General features: G+C 45.7%; 1 protein-coding gene across 3 annotated transcripts in view; it reads right to left on the bottom strand.

The window, feature by feature from the left end:
• SYT9 (synaptotagmin 9) overlaps positions 1–24,597 on the bottom strand; it is a 131,141-nt gene that overhangs the window by 53,138 nt on the left and 53,406 nt on the right. The window lies entirely within an intron of this gene.

Here is a 24,597-nt window from a genome sequence, read left to right as displayed (position 1 = left end):
GCTTTTCAAATGGGGGGAGGTGGAGTATGACAGGGAGTGTGTGTGTATGTGGGGGGAAAGATAGTGTGTTTTGGGGGGCAGAGAGTGTGTCAGCATTCTGGCTTGGCAGCAAAATCCTGTGGCACCTTATAGATGTCTGTTAGTCTATAAGGTGCCACAGGATTTTGCTGCCCATTCTGCCTTGTAAGTTCAGACAGCAGCAGACCCCCCCTCCCCTGTTTGCTCCGTGATGCGTGCAGTGGTTTCAGTGCATCTTTCTAGGTGACCATGCCTGCTCCACACACCAGGTGATCCCCTGCTTGGAGCAATGCCGAGCTGCTGGACTTCATCTGCATTTTGGGGAAAGGAGGCTGTGCAATCACAGCTGCGCTCCAGCCGTCAGAATTATGATACCTAAGGACAGATTTCTAGATGCATGATAGAAAGGGACCATGACTGGGACACACTGCGGTGCAGGGTAAAAGTGCAGGAGCAACATAACGCCTACCACAAGGCGCGGGAGGCAAACTGCCGCTCCAGTGCTGTGCCCACAAGCTGGTGGTTCTACAGAGAGCTGGATGACCTCACCTCCACTGGGAAGTCCCCTGTGGATACTTGGTTGGCTTGCATGCCAGTTGAGAGTGGACCGAGCCAGGAGGAGGCAATCTTGGATGAAGAGGGGGAGGGGGACCCAGAGGCAGAGGATAACTCTGAGGCCAGAGATGCATGCAGCCAGGAGCTCTTTTCTACCCTGGAGGAGCCTAGCCAGTCACAGCAGTCAGATCTTGGCGAAGCGCAAACTGGAGAGGAGGCCCCTGGTAAGTGGATCTGATTTTGGGAATTGCTGAAGCGAATTGTTGGGGGCAGGAGGGTTGCAAAAAGCAGGCTTGGCTCCCACCACATGCCTAATCTGAGCGGTGGAACAGGCTGTTGATTGACTCCCTCACTTCATGGGAATCTCCCTCAGAGATCTCTGAACCACTCCCACAGGTTCTTTGGCAGACCTGCTTTATTTCTTGCACCATTAACGGTAACTTTCCTGCGCCACTTTGCCGTGACACGGGGTGGGACACCATTGCTGCACACAGGCGAGCCGCATAGGGACCAGCGCAGAAGCCTCCGGCTTGGAGAAGACCGTCCCTTGATTCCCTGCTCACCCTCAACAGCAAGATATTTTCCATAATGATCACATCCTGTGGAAAGTGTGCGGACAGGAATGATTATCAGGCACACCCGACAGTGCTGGCTCTCCCCAAGTGCCCAAGAACCACATGCCCAGTGTAAAGCAGGGTCTGGGAATGGTGATTTGCCTTGCCCTTGCGGCTCCTCACCATTTTGTGGGTCTTGTGGCTTACATGTGCTTTTCTGGGGTCAGCCAGTTAGTGAGAGATGTGAGAGTACTGGCTGTGTTTTAAAGCACTGAAATAGTGTTGTCCGTGTTGCAAACAATACTGCTTCTGTAAAATGTTGCATTTAAACTTCACAGAGAGGCTCTTGGGAGCCTAGCCTCTTTCGTATCGGTGGCAGAACAGTTGCAAAGAATTATGAACCCTTGAATGTGGTAATGGGTTTTGGGGTACGGGGGAAGATCTGCTGTGCAGGACGCTTGGGTTTGTGAGATTTTGTGTGGTCAATCAGCCCCCGAGTTGTTTGCTGAATTTGTAATTGGGTTTTAACTGACAGTGTTGAGCGACTGGTTAAATATGTTCAGCTCTGATTTATGTTAACCCTGTCTGCTCTCATTTCCCCTCTTTTAAAATTTGATTCAAAATATATGATCAGTTGCTAAAAGCCTCCTGGAAGAGAAGCGATAAATAGATGACACCTGATCAGAATTCTCTAACACATGGCTGAGCCAGCACATGTTTCTCTTTCTACTGTTCCCCTCCCTGCTGCTTCCATTCTTTATCTCTTAACCTCTGCCATCAATGGCAGCATCCATTTAAGTGATGCTAAGGTGCCGCTGTGCTGCAGTGTTCATTACAACTACACTAGCTACACTACCTCCAGGCCCATATATATATATATCAGCTTCAGGTTGCATCTATGGCATAGATTTGTGGATTCCCAGGCACTGAGCCTTCCCATGAGGCAAACTGAGGTGGCCACCTCAGGTGCCAGACTGTGGGGGGGCACCACTAGGACCCAGAATGTAGAAAATTGTCTGCTGCTGGTGCATATGTATCCTCTCTGCTCTAGATGCACAGAGATGGTGGATTGCTGTGCTGGAGGAAGGAGAGCACAAGAGACATAACAGGCAGGCAGGAGAAAAGGTGAGAGGGAATAACAGAAAGCAGCAGGAGCCTGGACTGATTAACACCAGCTTCTCAGGGAGCTTCCTGTTTCCTGCTGCTTCCCTGAATCCACTTGAGGACAACAGGCAGTCAACTGAAGTAGTAGGAGCCAGTTAGGGCCTTCAGATGCTGATATCTTCCCTCACTCAGGCCCTGCATCCAGCCTGCCTATTTGTCCCCTTCAACTGAGTGTTGAGAGCCACTATAGCTGGCACAGAACAGCAGTCATGAGTGAAAGAAGAAAACACCCCTCTGGGGCAGCATTCAGAAAAAGAAAGAAAGCAGGAAGCTCTCCTGAGATACATAGACACAAATGTTCATGGTGAGTTTTTTTTGGCCCCAGTGAGGATGTGAGTGGTGAGGAGATGGCTGATCTTCAGTTAGTCAGAGTGCAGGTGACCTGGCAGCTACTGCAGCATCCATATCTCCATCTCAACTGGATGTAACCATGCACATTCCTGAAGAAAAGTGTAGATCAGAGAAGAGTGTGGGGGAGGGCAAGGAACAGCTGCTTCTGAGTTTAGTTCCTTAAGTCTAGATGATCCAGGACTGTGGACCAACTTGAGCAGTAGCCTGAGGGACTTCCTTGTACTGCATGGGCCACAGCAAGTGAAAAACTTCATGTTTCCCAAAGACAATGAAAATAGAAGTTTCCATCCAACACATTACTGGTGTGAAATCCCCAATGGTGACAAAGTGGAGAGGCCATGGCTTATGTACCCAAAAACCCAGAATGCTGCATACTGTTTTTGTTGCAAACTCTTCCAGTCTACTGTTCCAGCCACATTGGGTTCTACAGGAAAAAAGGATTGGAAAAATCTGGCTAGAAATCTGGCATGCCATGAGAAGGCAGCAAATCACCAGAGAGCATTCCATAGGTGGAAAGAGCTTGAGATGAGACTAAGCCCTGGTCTACACTATGAGTTGAGGTTGAATTTAGCAGCATTAGATCGATTTAACCCTGCACCCATCCACATGACGAAGCCATTTTTGTCGACTTAAAGGGCTCTTAAAATCGATTTTTGTACTCCTCCCTGACGAGGGGATTGGGGCTGAAATCGACCCTGCTGGGTCGAATTTGGGGTAGTGTGGACACAATTCAATGGTATTGGCCTCTGGGAGCTATCCCAGAGTGCTCCATTGTGACCGCTCTGGACAGCACTCTCAACTCAGATGCACTGGCCAGGTAGACACAAATTTCATTTCCTGTTTGGCCAGCGTAGCGAGCTGATCAGCACAGGTGACCATGCAGAGCTCATTAGCACCTGTGACCATGGAGTCCCAGAATCGCAAAAGAGCTCCAGCATGGACTGAACGGGAGGTACTGATCTGATCGCTGTATGGGGAGATGAATCTGTGCTATCCGAACTCCTTTCCAAAAGAAAAAATGCCGGAATATTTGAAAAAATCTCCAAGGGCATGAAGAGCAGAGGTTATAACAGGGACCCGCAGCAGAACCAGAGAGGCAAACGGCCGCTCCGGGTCAGAGCCCCAGACATGCCACTTCTATGATGAGTTGAATGCCATTCAAGGGGGTGTACCTACAACTACCCCACTCCTGTGCTTCCCTCCTCCTCCACCCCTCCCAGGCTACCTTGGCAGTTATTCCCCCATTTGTGTGATGAATTAATAGAGTGCATGAATTTGAAACAACAATTACTTTATTGCCTCTTCAAGCGGAGATCAAAGCAGGGAGGGGAGGGCGGTTGGCTTACAAGGAATTAGAGTGAACCAAGGGGGCAGGTTTTCATCAAGGAGAAACAAACAGAACTTTCACACCGTAACATGGCCAGTCATGAAACTGGTTTTCAAAGCTTCTCTTATGCACAGCGCACTCTGCTGTGCTCGTCTAACTGCCCTGACGTCTGGCTGTGCATAATCAGTGGCCAGGCGATTTGCCTCAACTTCCCATCCCGCCATAAACGTCTCCCCCTTACTCTCACTGATATTGTGGAGCACACAGCAAGCAGTAATAACGATGGGAATATTGGTTTCACCGAGGTCTAACCAAGTCAGTAAACTGTGCCAGCAAGCTTTTAAACGTCCAAAGGCACATTCTACCACCATTACGCACTTGCTCAGCCTGTAGTTGAACTGTTCCTTACTACTGTGCAGGCTTCATGAGCCATGGGAGCAAGAGATAGGCTGGGGTAGGTGTGATCACACGGTGCTGCCGACTGGGAGAGCAGCCTGAGGCAGAAGCTTCCAGCTGGCATGATATTCCAGACCGGACTGAATCTCCATTAGACTAAACTTAAAGAAGAGAATGACTTGGAGTCATTCCCATTTTTGTCCAGGTGCCCCCAACCAACCTAACCGAAGTTGGCCAGGAGCACCCATGGGACGATGACAACAGCTAGCAGTCATATTGCACCATCTGCCATCCGCAGTCATACTGCAGTCATATTGCACTGTCTGCCATCCGCAAGGCATGTACCCAGAACCACCCACGGCAATGTTTTTGCCCCATCAGGCATTGAGAATGCAACCCAGAATTCCAATGGGCAGCCGAGACTGCGGGAACTGTGGGATAGCTACCACAGTGCAATGCTTTGACGCTAGCCTCAGTACTGTGGACACACACCACCGACTTATTGCACTTAGTGGACACACACACAATCGACTATCAAATCGAATTCTAAAAAATCGATTTCTATTAAATTGACCTAATTTCGTAGTGTAGATATACCCTAAAGTTAAAGGCCACATAGATGATCAGCATCAGGAGAAGATTGCATCAGAGTCCCTTTACTGGCAAAATGTTCTGAAAAGGCTCATTGCCATTGTGAGAATGCTTGCTACCCAGAACTTAGCACTGCATGGCACTTCAGATCAGCTGTATGTGCCAAACAATGGAAACTTCCTTAAAATTGTGGAGCTGATGGCTGAGTTTGATGCTGTACTCCAGAAGCATCTAAGAAGAGTCACCACACAAGAAATGTACACACACCACTACCTTTGAAAAACAATTCAAAATGAGATCACACAGTTAATGGCAACAAAAATCAAACAGAAGATTGTGGCAGATCTGAAGTCAGCAAGCTATTACTCTGTTATTCTGGACTGCACACCTGTCATTAGCCATACAGAACAAATTACTTTAATGGTGCGTTTTGTAACAACAACAGAACCTAGTGAAAATGTCCATGAAATGGTGACTGTCAGAGAGCATTTTCTAGAATTTATTGACATTGATGATACTACAGGAGCAGATATGACAAATGTGCTTCTTAAAAAGCTGGAAGATATGGGAATTGCGATAGCTGACATGAAAGGTCAGGGCCAACATGAGAGGAAAGAACAGAGGAGTGCAGACACAGATCCGAGAGTTAAACCCTCGAGCTTTTTTTGTCCCATGCAGTTCTCATTCATTGAACTTGGTGGTCAGTGATACAGCATCAGCTTCTAGTGAGGCTGCTGATTTTTTTAATGTAATTCAAAGCATCTTTGTATTTTTCTTTGCATCAACTCATTGATGGCAAATTTTGAAGGAACATCTGGGAACATCCTCTCTGACACTGAAACCACTGAGTGGTTTCTGACACTGAAACCACGATGGGAAAGTTGAGTGGAGGCGATAAAGCCTATCAAACCCCAAATTGGGAAGATAGATGATGCCACAGTTGTCATTATGGAGGATAATGCAATGACAGGAGCAATGATAATGCAATGACTGTTCGTGGGAGAGCAGTGGCAGAGGGAAATGGAATCACCAGAAACATGCATAAGTTCAAATTTCTGTATGGCTTAGTGTTGTGGCATGACATACTGTTTGAAATAAATGTTGTAAGCAAGAGACTCCAAGGTCTTGATCTTGATATATCCGGAGCAATGGAACAACTGGACAAAGCAAAGTCACACCTACAGTCTTACCAGTCAGATGAGGGATTTCAAAATGTTCTGAAGAGTGCACAGAAGTTGGCAGAGGAACTTCACACTGAAGCTATTTTCCCACCCATTTAAGAATACAAGAGTCACTGAAGAAGACGACATTTTGATTACGAGGCACAAGATAATCCCTTAAGAGACCCCAAACAACAATTCAAAGTTTAATTCTTTAACCAGATGTTAGATTGTGCACTACAGTCAGTTGAATGTTTCATGCAGCTCAGGAACACGGAGTATATTTGGGGTGTTGTATGATATTCCAAAACTCCTCACTATACCTGAAGAAGACCTACACCAGCAATGCAGGGCACTAGAGACAGTGTTGACACATGATGATATGCACAATATTGATGTGAGTGATTTAGGTGATGAACTGAAAGCCCTTTCAAGATACATTTCAGCAGGATCAACTCCAAAGGCTGTTCTGGAATATATGTGCACAAATAAGATGACCACCCTCTTTCCAAATGCTTTTGTTGCTCTGGGCATACTTCTAACACTTCTTGTAACAGTTGCCAGTGGAGAACGCAGCTTCTCCAAGCTGAAGTTAATAAAAACACATCTACGCTCTACAATGACACAGGAGAGGCTGGTTGGTCTTGAAACCATCTCAATAGAGCATGAGCTGGCCCAGACTGTGGACCTTCAGGAAGCAGTTCAAATCTTTGCAACCAAGAAGGCACAGAAAGCACCACTTTGATTATTCAAACAGATACAAATGTCAGTGTTTACTTTGCAGACAAGAAGAGTTACATTTGCTGTTCAGGCGTTTGAAAGTTAAGTGTTACTTAAAAATTTTGAACAAGGCATTTTAAGTTAGTTCTCCTTTATTGCGGTAGGTAGCAGAGCAGTACAATGAAAGGTGTAGAACAGGAAGAATGCAGAATTGAGACCTTTCAAAGTTTTGGCCCAAGCAAGGGAGCATCATTTGAGCTCCCCGCCTCAGGTGCCAAAATGTTGTGGGCCAGCCCTGATATAAGCAGGCGTGGAAAGTGGATGATGGAGCCACGCCTCTGCACCATGCATCAGATTCACTAGCTAGTGCTTCTGAGCTGTTGCACTGGGGAAGTAATCAGTGTCAATGATAGGATGACTGCAGTTAAGTCACCGTCCCTCTGCCTTGGAGCAAGGGAAGAACCAACTAGGAACCAGATTGCAAGTCAGTCAGTTTCCTGGTTGGTTTCTGGAACCTCCTGCCCTGAGCCACAGTAGAGCTCTGGATTAATAATACGTAACTAGAACAAAAATGTGTCCATTGCTCAGCATGTCTATGAAAGCTAGGGAAGAGTCAAAGAAGAATACAATTTAAAAACTGGAATAACCAGAGCATTGACAGAACACTGAAGATCTGAAATCCGAAATCTCTAAAGAAGCCTGATGGAGAAGGAAGACTGATGGCTCTGATATCTTGTAGGGATTAAAGACTAAAAATAGCTTGAGGCATTTCAAGTAAGTACAGTACATGAAATTCAACGGGAAGAATAAATTCAAGTTTGGCTCCAGGTATTGAAACTGAATCTACAGAGTAGAGATCTTTCAGAAAATCTGATGAATTCTACAGCTATTTAAACACTTTCCATAAACTCAACTGAAAAGCAGTAGAGTCAGAAGTCTCCAGACTATTTAATAATTAAACAAATGTTGGTTTGAAGTGGCTTTTTTTCACCTGGCTAGATAAATGTGTTAAGTTTTAAAGATATAACCTTGTGCAAATATGAATGTGACACAACCTAGGTCTTTGAGTAACTTAACAGCTGCCCACTGTGCAAAGTGACACCAGCTGAGGCCACCTTAACATAGCTGCCTTAGGGTCACAGCTCCAGAAGAAGCTCTTGCTTGCTTGGTAAAACTGCTGCCTATTAACTGCTAATATTTTCCGCAGTTACACCTGTGATGTCTCATTAAAATCGCTGGGATTGTATGGTGGAATTGAGGGCCAGGTTTGACTTGTTATAATGCAATATTGGAGGCTGCCAGCAGATGGCATTTTGCTTCATTTCTGTATAGATTAGGGAAGGATTGTCCTGGAGAACAGGGTAAGGAGGAGGTAGGAGACAAAATGAGAGAAAAAGATGCTGACTAAAGAATTGGCTACATCTTTTTTCTGTAAAATCTGGACCATCTAATAGAGCATGGAACTAGAACACAGTCTAACCTTATTATTTCTATTAATTTGTGACTCTACATGGTGTGGGGAGGGCAGTGTTTCTCTTGTATCTTCACACACTGCCAGTTACAGGACTGCTCTAAGAGAAACGTGTATGTACACATGTAAATAGCAAAGTGCCCACCATAGATCATCTCCAAAAATATGCAGCATTGCTCCTGGGTAAAGCTGAATTGGTACCAGATTTTTCATTTTGTGGGAAATCCTGAGAGTTAAAACAGCTGAGTTCAGGATCCTGACAAAAGGAAGAAAGGAGAGTAGCAAAATACGGACCCTGGACTTCAGAAAAGCAGACTTAGACTCCCTTAGGGAACTGATGGGCAGGAGGGGGAAAGGAGTCCAGGAGAGCTGGCTGTATTTTAAAGAAGCGTTATTGAGGGTGCAGGAACAAACCATCCCAATGTGCAGGAAGAATAGCAAATATGGAAGGCGACCAGCTTTGCTTAACAGTGAAATCTTCGGTGAGCTTAAACTCAAAAAGGAAGCTTACAAGAAGCGGAAATTTGAACAGATTACTAGGGAGGAGTATAAAAATATCACTAGAGCATGCAGGGGTGTAATCAGGAAGGCCAAGGCATGATTGGAGTTGCAGATAGCAAGGGATGTTGAGGGTAACAAGAAGGGTATCTACAGGTATGTTAGCAACAAGAAGAAGGTCAGGGAAAGTGGGGGACCCTTACTGAATGGGGGAGGCAACATAGTGACAGATGTGGAAAAAGCTGAAGTACTCAATGATTTTTTTTGCCTTGGTCTTCACAGACAAAGTCAGCTCAGTAAGACCAATAAAACTTCTTGTTCTTCATTGGAAATAGCTTCTTTTTCAGAACTCTTTACATGTAACAGCTCTCAACTGCCACTACCATTAACCCATTCCTAAGCCCCATTATAAATTGCTTAAACACTTGATTGCTTAAACACTTGATTGACCAAATTAATCTTATTTCTGAGCAAAATTGTGCAAATCCATGTCTTTGGAGGTGAAAGGCTGCTGAAGTAATCAATTGCACCAGTTTGTCACCATTAGCTCTGGACCAGGAGTGCAGACCCAAAGCATGGTAGTGCTTGGATCTCATGTTTCTGGTCCTGACCATTACAAATGTTGGGGCGAGCTACATAGTTTGGATTTGGATGTCTTCATCCTCAAAGTACAGGGCTATTTACATCTGAGGTTTAGATTCAGACCCATCCATATTATTATTACAGTTGTTGTTGTTGTTACTACTATTAAATATTTTTATTAGGGTCATCTGGGCAGTACCATATCAGGTTTGGGGCTCAGGCCATGGCTACACTTGCAGGTGTGCAGCGCTAGGAGTTACAGCTGTCTTCGTACAACTGTGTAGGGAAAGCGCTGCAGTGTGGCCACATTTGCAGCATTTGCAGCGCTGCTGGGAGTGGTGCATTATGGGCAGCTATCCCAGCGTTCAAGTGGCTGCAACGTGCTTTTCAAAAGAGCGGGGTGGGGTGGAGTGTGACAGGGAGCGTGGGGGAGACAGAGTGGAGTTTTGGAGCCGACACTGTGTGTCAGCTCCCTGCCTTGCAAGTATAAGGACTGGAAGATACACAGCACCAACCTTCAATCATTTTAAAACTTTTGACCCCTTCCCCCACCCCTCTCTTATTCACTAAATGCAAATAGCCTTCAGACCACATACGCAGCTGTTTCAAAACGGACCCCTCCCTCCCGCCGCTTCTCTCCTCAAGCAAATTATCTCTCTCCTCAAGCAAACACTAGCAAACACTAGCTATGCACATTCCAAAGGAATTCCCCTGCCTGCCTCTGCTCCAGCAAACAGGAGCTGTGTTTGTTTTTTACATAAGCAGCTCCGGGAGCCGGAGTTCACAACAAAACAAAGAGAGGCATCGCAACAAAATAAAGAATGTTATCTGGTACTTAAAGCATTTTGGGAAGGTTCCGGAGGTCAGTTACAGCGTAGTAAGATTAATCCCTGTTTACGCTTGCTCCCCAGCGCTGCATCACAAGCGCTGCACTCGTTATACCTGAAACAGATCAGGTGTACGGCCAGCGCTGCAGCCAGGGAGATGCAGCACTGGATGTGCCTTGCAGGTGTGGACAGTTACTAAGTTGCAGCGCTGTAAACCCACCACCAGCGCTGCAACTCTCCAGTGTAGCCAAGCCCTCAGTGTTTTAGGTGCTGTAGAAACACGCACACAGACATAGTCCTTGCCCCATAGAATTTACAGTTTAAAGCACTAGTTTAGCAAAGCACTTAAACCCGTGCTTAAATTGATTGCTATTCAGCCTCACCACTTACGCCCATACTTAAATCCCTTTGGCCTGGTCTACACTAGGACTTTAATTCGAATTTAGCAGCGTTAATTCGAATTAACCGCGCACCCGTCCACACCAGGAAGCCATTTAATTCGACCTAGAGGGCTCTTTAGTTCGAATTCGGTACTCCACCCCGACGAGGGGAGTAGTGCTAAATTCGACATAGCTATGTCGAATTAGGCTAGGTGTGGATGCAAATCGAACTTACTAGCTCCGGGAGCTATCCCACAGTGCACCACTGTGACGCTCTGGACAGCAGTCCGAGCTCAGATGTTCTGATCAGCCATACAGGAAAAGCCCCGGGAAAATTTGAATTCCTTTTCCTGTCTGGCCAGTTGGAATCTCAATTCCTGGTTGGACATTGTGGCGAGCTCAGCAGCACTGGCAGCGATGCAGAGCTCTCCAGCAGAGGAGCCCATGCAATCTCAGAGTAGAAAGAGGGCCCCAGCATGGACTGACCGGGAAGTCTTAGATCTGATCGCTGTGTGGGGCGATGAGTCTGTGCTTTCGGAGCTGCGCTCCAAAAAACGGAATGCAAAGACCTACGAGAAGGTCTCCAAAGCCATGGCACTCAGAGGATACAGCCGGGATGCAACGCAATGCCGCGTGAAAATCAAGGACCTGAGACAAGGCTACCAAAAAATCAAAGCGGCAAACGGACGCTCCGGAGCCCAGCCCCAGACATGCCGCTTCTACGAGGCACTGCATGCCATTCTCGGTGGGTCTGCCACCACTGCCCCACCAGTGACCGTGGACTCTGAGGATGGGATAGTGTCGAGGGGCAGTTTCTCGGCGATGTTCGCCGATGGGGAAGATGAGGAAGGGTTTGTGGAGGACGAGGCAGGCGACAGCGGTTACAATACTGCTTTCCCCGACAGCCAGGATCTCTTCATCACCCTCACAGAGATCCCCTACCAACCCTCCCCGGCCGTTAACCCGGACTCAGAATCAGGGGAAGGATTAGTCGGTAAGTGCTATAAACATGTAAACATTTATTTTTTAACAAAACAGGAATAAAAACTATATAAAAAGAAGGTCAATGCATATAGGGATCGAACAGAAATCCTCTTGGGACAGTTCTACGAAGCTCTCGGAGAGGTACTCGAAAAGCCTCCGCAGGAGGTTCCTGGGGAGAGGTGCCTTATTGGGTGCTCCGTGGATGCACGCTCTTCCGCGCCAGGCCATCCTGAGGTATAGTGGGAGCATTGCCTCAACCAGCATGGCAGCATAGGGCCCTGGTCTGTGCAGGGATTCACGCAGCATGCGCTCTCTGTTTCTCCTGGAGACCCGCCTCAGGGTGATCTCGCTCGGCGACTGCTGCATCTAATTAGGGGAATTACTTTAATGTTACTATTGTGAATGCTTGACTTTTCCTTTGCATAACAATGACCGTCGTTTAACAGCCACGTGTTGTAGGCTGCAGAGGAAAAGCATACAGGGATCTTTCCCGGGGACAGCTGCGAGGGGCTGGAACAGGGTCAGACTTTATGCTTTCCAGATTGCCTGCAGCAGGAGGGCACTGCTATCCATTAACTGTTAAGCAGCCTAAAGTTTACGGCTTACCAGGCCTGGCTGCTACACGGATTCTGCTGTCCTGCCCTGCTTGTCCGATCTCCAGTGCAAGACCCCAGGCAATGAAAGCGAATGCCGAAAATTCGAACTTGTTCTGAGAGCACTTGTCCTGAGAGATTAGTTGCCCTGTATGGTCTTGTTCACAGAAACTGAGTAGACTGTGTTCAGTGTTAGCAAACATGTATCTTTGCAAGGAAATCACTTCCTTTTTCACATCACACAGCTGCAGCTCTTTCCCGAACTGCCCCGGCATCCCCCTCACAGAGGCTGGCGCAGATTAGGCGGCGAAAGAAAAAGACTCGGGACGAGATGTTCGCTGAACTGATGGCCTGCTCCAGAGCCGAGGCGGCCCAGCAGAGCCAGTGGAGGGAGACCTTCTCTCAGCAGCAGCGCTCACACAGCGAACGGGAGGACAGGTGGCGGCAGGAAGACCAGCAGGCGACTCAAACGCTGCTTGGACTAATGAGGGAGCAAACGGACACGCTCCGGCGCCTTGTGGATGTTCTGCAGGACCGCAGGCAGGAGCAGAGAGCCCCCCTGAACTGTATCTGCAATTGCCCTCCCCCGCCACAAAGTCCTGTCCCCCCCTCACCCAAAATCACAAGAAGGAGGGGCGCTAGGGGCCGTGAAAACTGTCACTCCACCCCAGCAGAGCGCTCATGTACCAAACAGCTCTCATTCCCTAAAGTATGAGAATTGCTTGCCTTCCTGGCTCACCCGATCCCAAATCCCAGTTTCATCCCCCAACTGTGTAGTTGAGTATTAAAAATAGTTTGCTGTTAATTACTGTTTCCGTCATGTTTCTTTGCAGAAGACTTTGTGTGAAGGGGGGGAGGGGTTTGTTAATTGCATAGGACAGCCACCATTAACAGGGTACAGACATGGGGGCAGGATCAACAGCAGGTCACACACAGAGTGCAGTCACTAGGCACCCGGGTCACTCTGCGAGGTGTCTGCTGCCCCAGGTCAGTCTGGGAGGTGTATGTTGCCCCAGGGTCCGAGCGCCTGGCATCCACAAATGGCAAGGCAGGCTGCCCTTACCATGCCCTTCCACCCTAGCCATGAACCTCTCCGATGCCCTGAGCCCCAGCCAGAGCCATCATCCCCCCACACCTACTCACCCTTCCCACACACCCCTCACCCCTTCCTGCAAACCCACCCCTTCCTGCACACCCTCCGGTAACCGTCCTCCCGCCAGAGACCGCTGTAGGAGCAGGAGCCTGTCAGTTCTCGAGTGTAGAAGCGGTCTGTACATCACTGCACACCGTACCCACCACAGTCTGCGTCCCTGTTGTAACCCTTGAACGAGAATTCGTTAGTAAAGAAAACTTTGTTAATTAAAAATGTTCCAATAACTTTATTTTTAAACGTCTGTTGGAAGGGGGGAAACCTGGTGAACGGGGTATGTAACCGCTGAAAAAAGTCAATAGTAACTGAAACAGGGGCAGGTTCAGCTTCTCTGTGAAGAGACTGGACAGTCATAGGTTACCCTGCTCTCTGAGGAACCTAGCTTTCAAAGCCTCCCGGATGCACAGCGCTTCCCGCTGGGCTCTTCTAATCGCACGGGTGTCTGGCTGAGCGTAATCAGCAACCATGCGATTTGCCTCAACCTCCCATCCCACCATAAAGGTCTCCCCCTTGCTCTCACAGAGATTGTGGAGCACACAGCAAGCTGCAATAACAATGGGGATATTGGTTTCGCTGAGATCCGAGTGAGTAAGCTCCTCCATCTCCCCTTGAGACGTCCGAAAGCACACTCTACCACCATTCTGCACTTGCTCAGCCGGTAGTTGAAGAGCTCCTTGTCACTGTCCAGGGCGCCTGTATAGGGCTTCATGAGCCAGGGCATTAGCGGGTAGGCTGGGTCCCCGAGGATCACTGTAGGCATCTCCACATCCCCAACACTTACTTTGTGGTCCGGGAAGAAACTACCTTCCTGCAGGCGTCTAAACAGACCAGAGTTCCTGAACACACGCGCGTCATGAACCTTGCCCGGCCACCCGACGTAGATGTTGGTAAAACATCCCCTATGGTCCACCAGTGCTTGCAGCACCATTGAAAAGTAGCCCTTGCGGTTAATATACTGGCTGGCCCGGTGGGCCGTCCCAGGATAGGGATGTGAGTGCCATCTATAGCCCCACCGCAGTTTGGGAATCCCATCGCGGCGAAGCCATCTATGACGACCTGGACGTTTCCCAGGGTCACTACCTTTGAGAGCAGTAGGTCAACGATTGCGTGGGCTACTTGCATCACAGCAACCCCCACGGTAGATTTGCCCACGCCAAAGTGGTTCGCTACTGAACGGTAGCTGTCTGGCGTTGCAAGTTTCCAGAGGGCTATGGCCACTCGCTTCTGCACACTCAGGGCTGCTCGCATCCGGGTGTCCTGGCGCTTCAGGGCAGGGGACAGCAAGTCACAGAGTTCAAGGAAAGTGCCCTTACGCATCCTGAAGTTTCGCAGCCACTGTGATTCATCCCAGACCTGCAGCACTATGCGGTCCCACCAGTCCGTGCTTGTTTCCCGGGCCCAGAATCGCCGTCCCATAGCATGAACGTGACCCATTGCCACCATGATCTCCACGTCGCGGGATCCCATGCTTTGTGAGAGGTCTGTACCATTCTCACACTTCATGTCCTCACCGCGCTGCCAGAGCCTCCTCGCCCGATTTCTCAGCAGCTGACTGTGGAAGAGGTGTTCGATAAGGTGCGAGGAGTTGACAACGGCCATAAGTGCAGTGATGATCGCAGCGGGCTCCATGCTCGCAGTGCTGTGGCGTCCACGCTGTCACTGACCAGAAAAGTGCGCGAACAGAGTTCCCGCCGGCGCTTTCAAGGAGAGAGGGCGGGAGTGACAGTTGAATGACGACAGTTACCCAAAACCACCCTCGACACATTTTTCCCCCAGCACGCATTGGGGGCTCTACCCAGCATTCCAATGGGAAGCGGGGACTGCGGGAACTGTGGGATAGCTGACCAGAATGCACCGCTTCCAATGTCGACGCTTGCCCCGTTAGTGTGGACTCACAAAGTCAAATTAGTGTCCTTAGTGTGGATACACAAATTCGAATTCATCAGGTCGAATCCACAAATTCGACCTAAGTTAAATCGAACTACTCTTGTAGTGTAGACATACCCTTTGAAATCAATGAGTTAATGCTATTATCTTTCTTAACTATTGCATAACATAATTATAACTTGCAAATTTATCTATGCTATAGCCATGTGGAGTGCTAATTGCTAATCAGAATAATTTACATTTCATTTCTGATCAACCTCTCCTAACATGATTAACAAAACAATGAGATAAAAAAGAAAACACAAAACCAACAGGCAAAATCCAGTCTTGGAAAAATAAGCCTGCTTAAAAACGTGAAAACTGTAGAAAGAACACTTTGCAGTGCAATTAGCCAACAATGTGACAACTATTGTAGCTGCTGTGCTAAGCGTGAAGGCTAATTAAATGTTTTCCTCTCCACACTGGGTTGATCCTTAAGAAATCAGGAGGATTCAAGTATCTCCAGTTTTTCAGACTTTTTTCTTTTCCCCGACATGATATCATGCATTGCCCAAGGACTTTGTTTAACCTTTTTGGTACTTTTGATTAAGCAAGCACAGGCAAAAACAAACAGTCCCTCACAAATAAACAGTGATCACTGGGACTTGATTCTTATGGCCTGGGATGGCGAACCGCGGCCAGTGGGAGCCGCGGTCGGCCGAACCTTCCAACTCAGCAGGTAAATAAATTAGCCCAGCCTGCCAGGGTGCTTACCCCAGCGAGCCGCGTGCCAGAGGCTGCCGACCTCTGAGGTAGAACATAATGATTTACAAATTTACCTTTTTACTAGCCAATTCACACCTGCAAATCAGATAGTTAAATGCCTATAAGTCCATTTCAACAATTGATTGCTCCAGTGACACTGAAGATTGGCTGGTTTTAAATGTGTCCCTAAATACAGTGTTGGTTTAATATTGGCTATGTCCTCTGTCATGAGACTGTATCTTCTATTGGCAGAAGTCTATTGGTGTTTTCGGTCTCTAACAGGTGTAATTCTATAAAATAGAGATAGGCCCAGATCTTAACATCTCTGGGGTTTGAATTCAAATCTGGAGCAAGAGACATATTTTGTTCCTGGTTTCTCTCTGTTTGTCAAACCAAAATCCCAGGCTCAACCATTCTAAACCTTGGAGCATTTAAAATCCAGATCAGAGATCTGCAGCTCAAGCCCATCATTTCTGTATACAAAGCACTTGCAAAACAGGATTTTTTTTTAAATGGGCTAAAATTTGATGCCACACTGAAGGTTTCTCTAATCACCATAGGCGGAGTTGGATGGTTTGCTGTCAGCATCACTAGTCGTAAACTGAGGGAAAGAGGCTGTTATATAGTGGATTAAGGTAAGAACATTCAGACATGCCCACTAGTATTGTGTGCCCATCTTGAAACACCCATGGCCTGCTTCCACTGATCTCAGTAGAAGATGTGGGTACTCGGCACATTTGAAAATCACATCCTAGGTGTCTCAAGTTTGGCATCCAAAACCTCTTTTGAAAATGCTAGCAGAGCTGGTAGTAGAAGTGAGGAAGTCACAGCTCCCATTTATTCCCCTCCTCTAAGTGGAAATCATCACTCCCCAGTTCTAATTTTTGTTTTGTTCTTAAAGAAAGAAGATAGTGGAAGGATCTGCTACACAGCAGGGTGACAGAGGTAAAGCCTATAGGTAACAAAAACAAGTCACTATGAAACAAAATGTTCACAGTAGAAACTGGTTCATCTAAGATTTGCAATCTTTCTGTCTGCCTGTGTAGCAGCATGGTCATGTTTAGTAGGTTATTTCCTTGAAAAGAGTTTTTTTTATTCTCTGGTACACAGCATGTTAGTAAATGGGCATTTAGTATTTCATGGAGAAGGTGATTCTCATCTATCCAGAGTGCTGTAACATGGGGTTTCATGTCTTGTGCAGATAAATTAATTATTAATTAATTAATTATTTTATTTTCTAGTTTAATATGTTACCCGCCTTTTCCTGAGGCCATATGCTACTCCTGAGGAAATATGAATTTGAGGATAGCACTGTATGTGGGGTGTGTGTGCGTGGGGGGCAACGAACAATCATGCCCTCTTCAAAACATGTCACTGGTCTGTGAACATTTAAAAAAAAAATCTTTTGAATACAAACTTCAGAGGCTACTGAGAGCATTAGTTCGACCTGTTAACTCAGACCTAAAACTAGAGATGACAGCAACCCCTTCTCCTCCATCCTAACAGTCAGAAATCAGACTAACTTGTCTGATAGATGTACAAAAAGCAATTCAGACTTGCTTTCATGTTCATCTAAGGCTGATCCACTTAATTACGTCTTCCATTAAACAACCTGCTGCTGGTGCCTGTAAGGCAATCCCTTCTGCTTCCCTCTGGCTGGAAAAAGCAGTGTGACACAAGAGATTCAGTTTTATGCTCGGAGGGACTAAGATTAGAAGAACAGTCATTTGAATATCAGATTGTTCTCTGCTTAGAGGCAGTGCTCACTACAGATTTCTTCTGTGTGCTGTGGAGGTGCTTTAAGCTACCATATGAATATCCAACCCTGCTAACCTAATGCATATGCTGCTATTAGAAAACAATCTTATAGTCTGGGATCGTACTGCACTCTGGAAGGAGGAGAATTGAAGCTACTGTGCTTCAGTGGAATTGTAAATCTTCAGCCTTGTTTGAGAATAGCAAGTAGACACATTGATGACGTGGTCTCAGGGTGGATAAAAATCAGTGATTTAAAAAAAATCGGATTTTTTAAATTTAAATCAAATTTTTTGGATAAGATGCTTTTTGAGAAAAAAACCTATCTAAAGATAGTTTTAATTAAGATACATTATAGCTGAAAGATATCTTATCATGGAATAGGGATTATAAATTCTAATTCTATAGTATGAGAAAATATATGCATGTAATGTTTAAGAAAAGTTTTGTAAATGAGTTCCAATAGTTCATGGATTAGGGACCCAATCTTATGGGGCTCCAGGGGCTTCTGTATAGATTATTTATGTTAATCTTTCTATCTACCCTATGGGACTCAATGCTCAGTCTAGATGATAATATCAGAGATGCTTAGTTTTGCAGTTCTCAAACTGTGGATTTGTGTCTCCAGAGATAACATGCTTGTTAACAGCAAAAATGTTTTTAAATAAATAAATAATATAGAGAGGTGAGAAATAATAGACCTCAACCCTATTGTCCCTCTGCAAATTTGTGTATACAGAGTCTCTCTAAAAGTGCACAGTTTCAAAAAGTTGAATGAATAGAAGATTGTTGGAATAGATCTGGACAAAGAGAGGAAGTCTGGAATAAATGTGAGAAGGGAGGGACAGGCAGTAGAAACAAAAGTAAAACCGTTTGAGCAGCATATTCCAGAAGTCTTGAGGTCTTTCTGAGTGTAGCCTTCATTGATTTGAGATCTACCATACTATTCTCTTACTAGAAGGGAAAACCTATAATGGCAGCAGGCTGTAAAAGAGACACAGTTCGGGAATAAGAACCATTCAAGAAATATGTTTGCTGATAATGTTTTAAAGAAATTCACAGCAGTGAACTGGTGGAAGTCACTTAAGCACTTAGATTCAGAGACTTTTAACAGCAGCATCTTCTTCTGTTGGTATAGAAAGAATATTTTCTTCCTTTGGACTAATTAATTCCAAATTGAGAAATCATTTGGGACCTGAAAAAGCAGGAAAGCTTGTTTTTCTTTTCCAGATTATGAACAAACAGGGAAATGAAGGCAAAAATGACCGAGTTAGCTACAGAAGCCAATATTTTAAGTTTCTCATGTTGACCTGGCTGACATAGTCGATTTAATTTTTGTAATTTTTTAAAATATTTCATTTAACTATTTTAGTTAAAAGTAATTTTAACAAAAACAAACCTGATTTTAAAAAACTTGAATGTTTAAGTAAATTCAAAAATTCATATGCTTGTTTTGTTAAAATATTATATGTTTGCTGTTGAAGAAAAAAAACCAGAATACATAATGTTGTTGTTTTAGTTAAGTAAAACAATTTAAATGTCTGTCTGGTGATGTTCTCCTCCTAATACAGCATGGCAAGAAAATCCTCCAAATATTAATGATTAACCTGTTGAATTGGATATAGTTCACCTCCCATGGACTTCATAAATATCTGCTTCAGTTACCTTTGGTAAATAAAATAACCAATCATTCATTTTCTGATATAGCTATAAACAAATCCAAAAAGTTTTCAAAATAAATCACTTTAAAAATGTATAGTGTGTACCTTCTAAAAATGAAACCTACATCTATCTGAGTTGTGAAGAATATGTATTAAGGTTATAGTAACCAACAAGAATTCACTTTTATGTAGAAATTCATGATGAAATTGAGTCTTTGTGACTAGTGATTTAAATGATTTAAATCAATTGATTTAAATCAAATCCATCCTGCGTGGTCTAATGGGGGAATTGAATGGCTTTTTTTGTGGTGAAGCTGACTTATTTCATGTATAATCTGCAATATTCACCTGAAATAGACCATTTTGTTAGGTATTCAATAAAGTCTGATTTGATGCACTATGTTATAGTAATGTATCAAATTGGATTAGAATATAATAAAATAGGGAATAATGTAAGATAATGGGACATGGGATGCCTGGCTATATAATGTAATGTGATAAAAATGTATAGTGTGTACCTTCTAAAAATGAAACCTACATCTATCTCTGAGTTGTGAAGAATATGTATTAAAGTTATAGCAACCAACAAGAATGCACTTTTATGTAGAAATCCTTGATGAAATCAAGTCTTTGTGACTAGTGATTTAAATGGTTTAAATCAAATCCACCCTGCATGGTCTAATGGGGGAATCGAATGGCTTTGTTTGTGGAGAAGCTGACTTATTTCATGTATAATCTGCAATATTCACTTGAAATAGACCATTTTGTTAGGTATTCAGTAAACTCTGATTTGATGCACTGTTACAGTAATGTATCAAATTGGATTAGAATATAATAAAATAGGGAATAATGTAAGATAATGGGACGTGGGATGCGTGGCTATATAATGTCATGAGATGCATCAGGAACTGAAGTAGATGCACTTTTGCTCAGATACAATACCAGAACTGTGGGTAACTTGACAGGATTGGTTGTATAATGCTTACTTCTGCTCTTTTGCTGGATTCTTTGACGATTTACACCCTGTGAAAGTCCACTGATTTCAGTGGGGTTACACTGGGTGTAAATCATCGTGGCATTTGGTCCCTTTTAAGTTTGATGTTTGAAAAACCAAGAAACTCAAAGTTCAACTGCTGCCAAGGTTGATGCAATTCCTGCTCACAAGCATTAATCAACTCAGGTTTTTCGTAACTCAGGGTACGTCTACACTATAGGATTATTCCGATTTTACATAAACCGGTTTAGTAAAACAGATTGTATGAAGTCGAGTGCACGCGGCCACACTAAGCACATTAATTTGGTGGTGTGCGTCCACGGTCCGAGGCTAACATCGATTTCTGGAGTGTTGCACTGTGGGTAGCTATTCCGTAGCTATCCCATAGTTCCCGCAGTCTCCCCCGCCCCTTGGAATTCTGGGTTGAGATCCCAGTGCCTGAAGGGGCAAAAATCATTGTCGTGGGTGGTTCTGGGTAAATGTCGTCAGTCATTCCTTCCTCTGGGAAAGCAACGGCAGACAATCATTTCGCGCCCTTTTTCCCTGGATTGCCCTGGCAGACGCCATAGCATGGCAATCATGGAGCCTGTTTTGCCTTTTGTCACTGTCACCGTATGTGTACTGGATGCCGCTGACAGAGGCGATACAGCAGCGCTACATAGCAGCATTCATTTGCTTTTGCATGATAGCAGAGACGGTTATCAGTCGTTCTGTACTGTCTGCTGCCATTGTAAATTGGCAATGAGATGACGGTTATCAGTCGTTCTGTACTGTCTGCTGCTGTCATGGGTGCCCCTGGCTGAGGTCGGCCGGGGGCGCAAAGACAAAAATGGGATTGACTCCCCGAGTCAATCCCTCCTTTATGGTATCTAAAAATAGAATCAGTCCTGCCTAGAATATGGGGCAAGTGTACTAGAGAACCAGTGTATCAGAGAACCAGAGAGCACAGCCGCTCCGTGTCAGATCCCGCAGAAATGATGAGCTGCATGCCATTCACAGGGGGTGCCCCTGCAACAACCCCACCTGTTGCTTCCCTCCTCCCTCAGCCTTCCTGGGCTACCGTTGCAGTGTCCCCCCATTTGTGTGATGAAGTAATAAAGAATGCAGGAATAAGAAACAGTGACTTGTTAGTGAGATAAAATGAGGGGAAGGCAGCCTCCAGCTGCTATGATAGTCCAGGCAGGACATTAAGCGGTGTGGGGGAGAGGAGCCCAGCATCCCGCTGCTATGATACTCCAGACAGGACATTAAGCAGTGTGGGGGAGAGGAGCCCAGCATCCCGCTGCTATGATAGTCCAGGCAGTACAGAATCTTTTCTTTACACATGAAGGGCGGGGGCTGATGGAGCTCAGCCCCCAGTTGCTATGATGAAGACGGTTACCAGCCATTCTGTACCATCTACTGGGAATGACCAGGAGTCATTCCTATTTTTACCCAGGCGCCCCCGGCCGACCTCACCTGAGGCCAGCCAGGAGCACTCACGGGCTGATGATGACGATGGATAGCAGTCATATTGTACCATCTGCCACCAGCGAGGGGGGGAGAGGATGCTGCAGTTCACTGCTGCAGCATCGCGTCTACCAGCAGCATTCAGTAGACATAGGGTGACATTTTAAAAAGTCAAGAGACGATTTTTTTCCCTTTTCCTTCTGGGGGTGGGGGGTAAATTGACGAGCTATGCCCTGAACCACCCCGGACAATGTGTTTGACCCTACAGGCATTGGGAGCTCAGCCAAGAATGCAAATGCTTTTCGGAGACTGCAGGAACTGTGGGATAGCTTGAGTCCTCAGTCCCCCCTCCCTCCCTCCCTCCATGAGCGTCCATTTGATTCTTTGGCTTTCCGTTACGCTTGTCACGCAGCAGTGTGCTGAGTCCCTGCTGTGGCCTCTGTCTGGAGATTTTTTTTAAAATGCTTTGGCATTTCGTCTTCTGTAACGGAGCTCTGATAGAACAGATTTGTCTGCCCATACAGCGATCACATCCATATGGTCCATGCTGGAGCTCTTTTTGGATTTGGGACTGCATCGCCACCCGTGCTGATCGGAGCTCCACGCTGGGCAAACAGGATATGATATTCAAAAGTTTGTGGGGCTTTTCCTGTCTACCTGGCCACTGCATCCGAGTTCAGATTGCTGTCCAGAGTGGTCACAGTGGTGCACTGTGGGATACCGCCCGGAGGCCAATACCGTCGATTTGCGGCCACACTAACCCTAATCCGATATGGTAATACCGATATTAGCGCTACTCCTCTTGTTGGGGAGGAGTACAGAAACCGGTTTAAAGAGCCCTTTATATCGATATAAAGGGCCTCGTAGTGTGGACGGGTGCGGCGTTAAATCAGTTTAACGCTCCTAAAATCGGTTTGAATGCGTAGTGTAGACCAGGCCTCAGCCCAGTTTTGCTTCAGAGGTTCATGAACCTTGTCCTGTGTTCAGGTTTGTGATGAAATCAGGTGAGTTTTCTACAGCAATGTTGAGTTCCCAATGGGATTTGAGATTTTGCTGCCAGTCTATCTGGCAGCTAGGAGATGCAGATAAAAGAGTGAATTCAGATTTGCTGGAACTCAGTACAAGTTCTTGAATTATGCTGGGTTAGTTTGTCAATATTTAATGTGCTAAGTCTAACCTTTTGAATTTTTGGAAATGTTAATTGGAGAAACAAGTACTATAGAACATCATTTATCTGAACCTGTTATCTGGAAACCACCAGTACCTGAAATTGGGTTATGTTTCCTGCTGTGCATCATTTACATTGAAAAGCCCCTGTTTATCAGAATGAATTCCATGTCCTTTGTTCCATTTGGATCAATGTATTCTACTGTACTCTGAAATGCACCTTGACTAAAACTCTAAGGACTATAGAAGGACCCATACCTCATCACCCATGCAGAACACGTGGAACAAAAGAGTTATAAAAATTTGAACTCAAACACAATAGAAATATTGGGAGGGGACGGAGGGAGGCGCACATTTCCTTCACATAAATTTGCACATGCCTGGGGGGGAGGCAGAAGGAAGAGCAGGACCTAGAGGGGCTGGAACGGGCCTGGGAGCAAGTAGGAACCCCCAGGACCCTCCTTCCCAGCCTGGAGCCAGCTGCTTACCTCCAACCTTTCTGGACAAACCTCATTCCCTCTTCTATTCCTCCACCCCACCATTTGGATGGAGCTTCTGTCCCATTCCATCTCTCCCCCCTGTCCTCCCCGCCAGGGTATCCAATGCCAACTGTGAACTTCACAGATAAGAGAGTTTAAGATAATGACAGCCAGTGTGAATGCAAACATTTCAAAAACAAAATAATGAAAAAATTAATTTAGTCCTTTTAGCTCTATGGCCAATAACATGGCACATTAGCAGGTTATAGATTAGAAAGATTAAAGTGCTGACTCAGGAAAGCATCCCTGTTTAGAACAGCATTTAGCACATGCTTAACTTGAACTATGTGCATAAGTCCCACGGAAGTCAAAAGGAATTGTAAGTAACGGCGCTGGGACAATTTGTACAGTGGGGGCTCCTGAGAGCCATTGAACCAAACAGTAAACCCCTATATGATGGAAACAGTCAACCTGTGAAACTCTTTGCCAGAGAAGGCCAAGACCATAGCAGAGTTCAAAAAGAACTAGATAAATTCATGGAGGATAGGTCCATCAATGGCTATTAGCCAGGATGAGCAGGGATGGTGCCCCTAGCCTCTGTTTGCCAGAAGCTGGGAATGAGCAACAGGGAATGGATCACTGGATGATTACCTGTTCTGTGCATTCCCTCTGGGGCACCTGGTGCTGGCCACTGTCGGAAGACAGGATACTGGGCTAGATGGACCTTTGGTTTGACTCAGTATCACCGTTCCTATGTTCTTAAACCACTTCAAGCCAGGGGATACAGCAGTACCCTTAGTTCCAGCACCTATGACTTTAAGCACACTCTTAAATGCTTTTTAGATTGAGGCCTAAATGACTTACACTCTTTTGCTGTTATTAACTTACTGACACTAAAAGGTGGAATCTGCAAGACTACAGTTCCATAAAACAAATGAAATATTTATTGGCTTCTGGAACCAGTAGTTTCACCTTGTGAGCTCTGAAATGCATGGGCTCTTTTTTTCCACTGGAGAATGCTGAAGTCCCATTAATACTTATGGGAGGTTTGCCTATGCCATGAGAGAAGTATAAAGCCCCTGACCTCTGAAAGTACTGTCTGTTTTGTAGCCGGTGCCCAGAGAGTGTTCCTATGTAGGC

The sequence above is a fragment of the Mauremys mutica genome, chromosome 4 (genome assembly GCF_020497125.1).
Source record: "Mauremys mutica isolate MM-2020 ecotype Southern chromosome 4, ASM2049712v1, whole genome shotgun sequence".
Taxonomy (NCBI): domain Eukaryota; kingdom Metazoa; phylum Chordata; order Testudines; family Geoemydidae; genus Mauremys; species Mauremys mutica.
Note: the sequence above shows the minus strand (reverse complement) of the source record. Positions and strands in the feature narration are given on the sequence as shown.